Raw genomic sequence first — 6,493 nt, forward strand, 5'->3', positions numbered from 1 at the left:
AACACCACATACCCACACACACACACAAACACACACATACACACACACACACACATATACACAAACGCACATACGCACACGCACGTCTTCGACATACACATTAAACACTTACAAACATAATATCCTTACTTTTTAATATACCCATCGTCTTAGGTTTATATCATTAATGGATGATTATAGTTTCTTTAAATTTCATGTACATTTGAGCTCGACGTGTCGTTTTCATGGGGTGCTTTTGAGCTGCTACTTTTTGATCGTTAAGCGATCTAACTTTGTTTTGTTTTATGATTGATTTTAAAATTTTAAATTTCTTTTCGTTCCCATTTCGCTGCTAGATCTAGTGCACGTGTACTGGTAGGCGCTTTTCTGTGGCGTGCTCAAGACCTGATTTCGATTCCCAGAGGGGGAGAACTTTTAACGAGTATCGCTGGGTTTTTTTGCTGGGATTTTTAATCCTCTCCACCCGGGTTGTTCTTGGCAGACAGGGTCGAAGCTGGCCTTCTAAATGATCTAAATTGTGCCAAAGGGGCGTAAAACTGCCTTCGTTTATAAAAAAAATGACCCAACTATATTTATTCAAATGTAAGATTCGTTAGATAGGCAACACAACGAGGAGAATTATTTTCACAGACTTTTACTTTCCTCTTTTTTGTCCCTTTTTCCTCTTTTAAAAGAAACGCCAATGCTTGTAGACACACTCACAAATGTGAGGCAGCGTGGTGGAATCAGGCTCTCGTCAAAATAATCAAAGTGAAGAAACTTGCATTTTTCCGCAGGTTTGTGAGTTTTTATCAAATTTTTGTTTTTTGGCTCAACACCTTTAAAGCCATTAAAGAACTCATTTCTGTGTGGGTTTTTCTGAAAAACGTTGATTAAAAGAACAAAAAATGTAAATTTTTAGTTACAACAAAATTTTTAGCTAAGGAAATAACTAACCTTTGGTGGCCATTTTCTCACTTATTTTTCCTCTGAAAACAGGTGACCCCCACCTCCTTCATTCGCAAATATCTCCACTTGTATTCACCAAAAATTTACGAGAGCCTGATTCCACCACGCTGCCTCACAAATGTACTCACACAGACATAAAGAATAGGCAACACGTATAATATGCTTAAACACCAATACGAACACAATAACCCCCCCCCCCTCCCTTAACAAACCAAAACAAAATAAAACAAAAACACGCCCAAGAACTCCTTCAGCACCAATCAGAATCTATCGCCGACACACGTGACAAATCCAAGATCTCCTTCCTGTTCCCTGTCCAAAAATGAGGTCCTGGAACTCAAAACTAGGCCACTGGTTCTTCACTAAAACAGCCCCCGCAAAATAATGCCATTAGAATACTGTTCTCGGATACAGAAACTATGTTAAGGGCTATACCCCTTCTGTCCGTAGCCTACACTGACTACGCTAGCTTCCTGAAACAGCCTTAGAAATGGATGTTTTTCTTTTTTTCTTTGGGAAGTGTTTTACGGCTCTTGCAACTGCATTTAAGGTTGTACGATGAGTGCGAGGGACAGATTATGCAATTTCAGATCGGAAGGAACTAATTTTGAATTTTGCCCGTGTGGCGTCCGAAGCTCACTCTTTTCGATTTTAGGATCACAAAGGCAACTTGCGCAAGGGACCTCTGATATTTTTTCACCATTTTCCGAGAAGGCTAGGTTTTATAACTTGTGCAAGGGACCTCTGATATTTTTTCACCATTTTCCGAGAAGGCTAGGTTTTAGATCTTACCCGCCCTAAGATCAGGGGTATGCCTGAAAGGCTGCAGTGAGAAGGAACAAAGAAGTAGAAGTAGAAAGGTTGCAGAAAGAGTTAAGGGCCCGGAGGAGGGGGCAAGTAGGAGGGGGCAAGTAGGAGGGGGCACAGGGGGCAGAATGTAGAGACGAAAGCAGACGACAGATGTTTAATGAGCAGGAGAGGTGAAAGTACGAATTTTTTTAGAACAAAATTTTCCGTCACCGTAAGGTTTTAAACATTGCACCAACTGAATGAGAGGTGAGCCCTGCACCTCTAAACCACGATAGCCCACCAGCTGTAGTCTGCTTTCCTATGTCCTGGAAACCTGTTGCCTAAACCATAGGTGCCGATATTTGTGGAAAATCCGAAAATTCCGATGTCTTACCATGCCAGATGTTGTAATGTTCATGCTCTTTCTTATGTACATGTATATATTATACATTAATCTATATTTTAAAATCTTTTTGTTCATGTTATATTTTATGTATAAATAATCTTGATAAAAGACATCGGTCTGGAATACCGGAGTTGTCATCTCTGACTCAAGTGTTGACGTGTCATGACTCTCTGTCCTTGGTGGTCGGGGGCTGTCGTTGCACGTTCTGATATATCTGTCTGTCTGTCTGTCTGTCTGTCTGTCTGTCTGTCTGTCTGTCTGTCTGTCTGTCTGTCTGTCTGTCTGTCTGTCTGTCCTCAAGCGTGTGTGGCCATTAGGTCAGAAAAGTTGCGGATTTTTCTCTCTTCTGTTCTTTTTCTATCGTAACCTTTTGGCACCTCCGCTAAACGACTCCTGTGTCTCCTGAGACTCCTGACGCGTCATTTCCCTCTTGCTTGAGAAGATGGTTCAGCAACGTTAATCTCTCTGTGGAATACTTTCTTCCATTAAGTCTCTGTTCGTCGCTTCACTCTCAACAACTTGAATGTTGCATGGTTTTCTTTTTTTCCCCCAAGAAGAGGAACAACTAATATTTTGGATCCAACAGCTTTTAAAGCTGGGGTGTCTAATTTTCATGACTAAAAAATCTCTGTAGAGGATTATGGCATCTTTTTTAAAAAGAAACTACCGTGTGAGGACACGAGTGCGTGTGCGTGCGCGCACTCGCATACACATATACCAAGACGCATACACACAAATACACATACTCACTGACACATACACTCTGACAGACAATTTCTTTATTTAGAATTATATGTTAATTCTACATAATGTGTACTTGTCTGACTGACTCACTGACTGAATGACTGACTGACTAACGACTGACTAATGACTGATTGACAAACGACTGACTGATTGACTGAATGACTAACGACTGACTGATTGACTGAATGACTAACGACTGACTAATTGACTGAATGACTAACGACTGACTGATTGACTGAATGACTAACGACTGACTGATTGACTGAATGACTAACGACTGACTGATTGACTGAATGACTAACGACTGACTGATTGACTGAATGACTAACGACTGACTGATTGACTGAATGACTAACGACTGACTGATTGACTGAATGACTAACGACTGACTGATTGACTGAATGACTAACGACTGACTACGTCATACATTTTTGTGTCGAGTCCATTTTTTGGTCCCATGTAAACAGTCTTATTTGTATCTGACAACTATAGACGATGAGAATGTGGATATCACTATTTTAATATTCGTAGATTGTGTGCTGTCCTAACATTACTTCCTGGATTTCTGCCTCTACATTTGCATAACCGTTTGAATTTAATTTTGTCCCTACTTAAAGACATAATATACCCCCCCCCTCCTACACACACTCCACCCGACTTTCATATTACAACACTAGACTATGTAAGTGGGTGGTTGGCGGGTGCTCTGGTGTGGTTTGCTTCTTCTTTCCTATCGAACATAGATCTATCGTCCTTATCTCCCCTCCTTCTTTTTTATGTTTGTTACTCTCTTGTAACACATCTAATCTTCTGGCGCTCATATGACCTTATGCAGTTGCCAGCGCCGTAAAACCTCTACTAAAACAAACAAAGACTGTAACGAGCTACGCTGGTTCAAATCACTAGCATAATTATATTTGAGCCGTCTAGGTTCTCCACCACTTTGATCAAGCCTCATCAAAGATGACCGCTGAAGAGAAGGTCTTGTTTCTAGGGTAACCTTACGGCACTTGAATACGACGTGAAACAGGTAGTAAACCGAGCCAAAGAAAACACCGACTGGGTATCCCATAATCAAGTCCGTGTGTAGGCTACTCCATCTGCTGAGGCAATATCTCGTAAGTTCCTGCGTCAGAAAAATGGCGGCGTGAGCCCGCGCAACGACGCACGATTTGCACACCACAGCGCATTACTGCGACGAGCACAGAAGGAAATCTCTCAACAAACACCGGACGAGACATTACATTATTGAACTCCTGTTGAAATTGGAGATTTCTCAACGGGTGTGCACACGGTTTTTTGTTGGTTTTTTTTTTTTTTTTTTTTTTTTTTAATGTGTTTTTTTGTTTTTGGATAGTGTGGTATCAATGTATCTATTTTTTTTTTTTTTAATGTGTTTTTTTGTTTTAGCGAAGTCGAATTGTTCAACCTGGTTACAGTAGGGTTTTACGATGTCTATATGATTGTTCCGAGACTCCAGTTTGAGGTGAATTTTGACGAAATACAGAGTATTCATTATTGTGTTTTAGTTTAGAACTTATTTTGATCATGAAAACAGACATGTTTGAAGAATAAACTTTGGAATAAGAGTAAAGCTTAAAAAATTAAGATGCAGACCTCTGGAAAGCATTCACTACCATTCTAACAAAAACTTTTTAAAAAATGCATTGTTAAGAATAGCCTACGACATATTTTTTCTACTTCACTTTCGTCGCATTGTATGCAGGCGTGTTAGAAAAAAATATTTAAAAATGGGTTATTAAACGCAGTGGTGCAATTTTGTTGTCGTAGTCAGAGACCGTAAATACCCATTGGTCGTAGTAATCATTGGTCGTAGTAGTGGTAAAACGACCGGCGGTGGGGAGTAGGGAGTAGAGGTGGGGGGGGGGGGTTCTTTCTAAATATAAATACATCCAAGATACCCAGCAACACATAGAGTGCTCGTGCAATCGTTCTTGGGAAGTCGCAGACTCAGATCCAAAACGTTGTAAGTGCAAAAAAAAAGAGAAGAAAGAAGCGAGAAAAAACTTGTATGGCACGTCGAACACTCTCCCACTAACACCCCCGGTTGGTGGGCATGGGGCAAGTCTGAGTGCCGGACTCTTGGAGAAAAATAGAAAAAAAAATAAGCGGAGCATGAGTCGACCTCATTGCAAGCGTGGCCTAATCCGGAACAAGCTATGCCGCACGTGCGCGCGCGTGCTTTGGCATCAGAGAGCAGGATTGCCGGGCAGGGCGCGTCCGACCACAGGATGAGGCTACTTTTGCCTGTGGACAAGCGACGAACACACGTCTAACGATGTAGTTAATAAATGAACGCTTGAAATTTGTCAGCAGTTGATAATTATTTTTCTCTCAGGTTTTTTTTTTCATCACTTAAGCGTGGCTTCCATGTGATATTTTGGCATGTCTCTATTAACGCTTTGCTGACGCAGTAGACACACAGTAATAATGATAATAATAATAATAATAATAATAATAATAATAATAATAATAACGATAATAATAATGATGATGATAATAAAGCAATAGTAATATTAATGATAATTGTGTCTTTAGTTATTCCTGGTGACACTCAATACAAATCTTCTATTTCTTAACATAGAAATTTTACCCAAGGTATTTTATAGGAGGTGAAAGGAGATAATTTTAGAGAAGAAAATTTTTTGGTCGCTACCCGGATTCGAACCCGAGACCTTTGAACACCTTAACCTCTAGGCCACGAGAGCCCCCTGATGAAGTTTAAATCTTTTATAAGAAGCAGACTTTTATCGCTCCTGTGAGGAAAAACCCGGACTTAACCCTTCCAGCCCCATGCGCGTATATTATTTTCAGCAGCGTTTGTACCTCCCTCCGTCCCAAGAGCGTATATTCTCAGTTTCGGGGAATACCGAATTTGCGTATTTTCCTAAATTAGCTTATCTAATTAAACTTTAATTTTCATAATATTTGTTCATTTACCTTTAAACAATGCTAGATGTTATTATCTAAACCTTATTATGAAGATACTACATCACTTTTTAGAATGCATGCCTCTTTTTCTGAAATATCGTTGTATTGGCTGGGACTGGGGTTAGGGAGTGTACAAAAATGGCTGGGAATAGAAGGGTTAAAGGGATGCATCGTCTCAGCAGAAAGACCGAGATACTCGAAAAAATTATGCTCCCCACACTGGTGTCAAACTCACGTTTATCTCGTCTGACAGGGAAATAAATGCGTAACCGTCACACCATAGAGGTCTTCTAACGAAAAAAAAACCCCACAACGAGTCATAATAATATGCATCACCAGCACCATCATCCTAGAATGTGTCATGAAAAACTAGAAACTTCATTATAACTTTTTTAAAAATTTTGTTTTGTTTTCTGAGTTGCTGTTTTTTTGTGGGTTTTTTTGGGTTGAAATTTCGTTTATTTGCAAGCAAAATGTCTGGTTTTCTTTTCTTTTTTTTTTCTTTCATTTTCCGAACATTTTAACAATATCTACCACATTGACATACTTTACTCATAACTTACCAATTACTCGGCACACAATCAGGACACGGGACAGAGGGGAAAAAACCCTCCAACAAACAAAACAACACAAAACAAAAAAGTTGTAATGAAG

Source organism: Aplysia californica, unplaced genomic scaffold (genome assembly GCF_000002075.1).
Source record: "Aplysia californica isolate F4 #8 unplaced genomic scaffold, AplCal3.0 scaffold00094, whole genome shotgun sequence".
NCBI classification, from domain to species: domain Eukaryota; kingdom Metazoa; phylum Mollusca; class Gastropoda; order Aplysiida; family Aplysiidae; genus Aplysia; species Aplysia californica.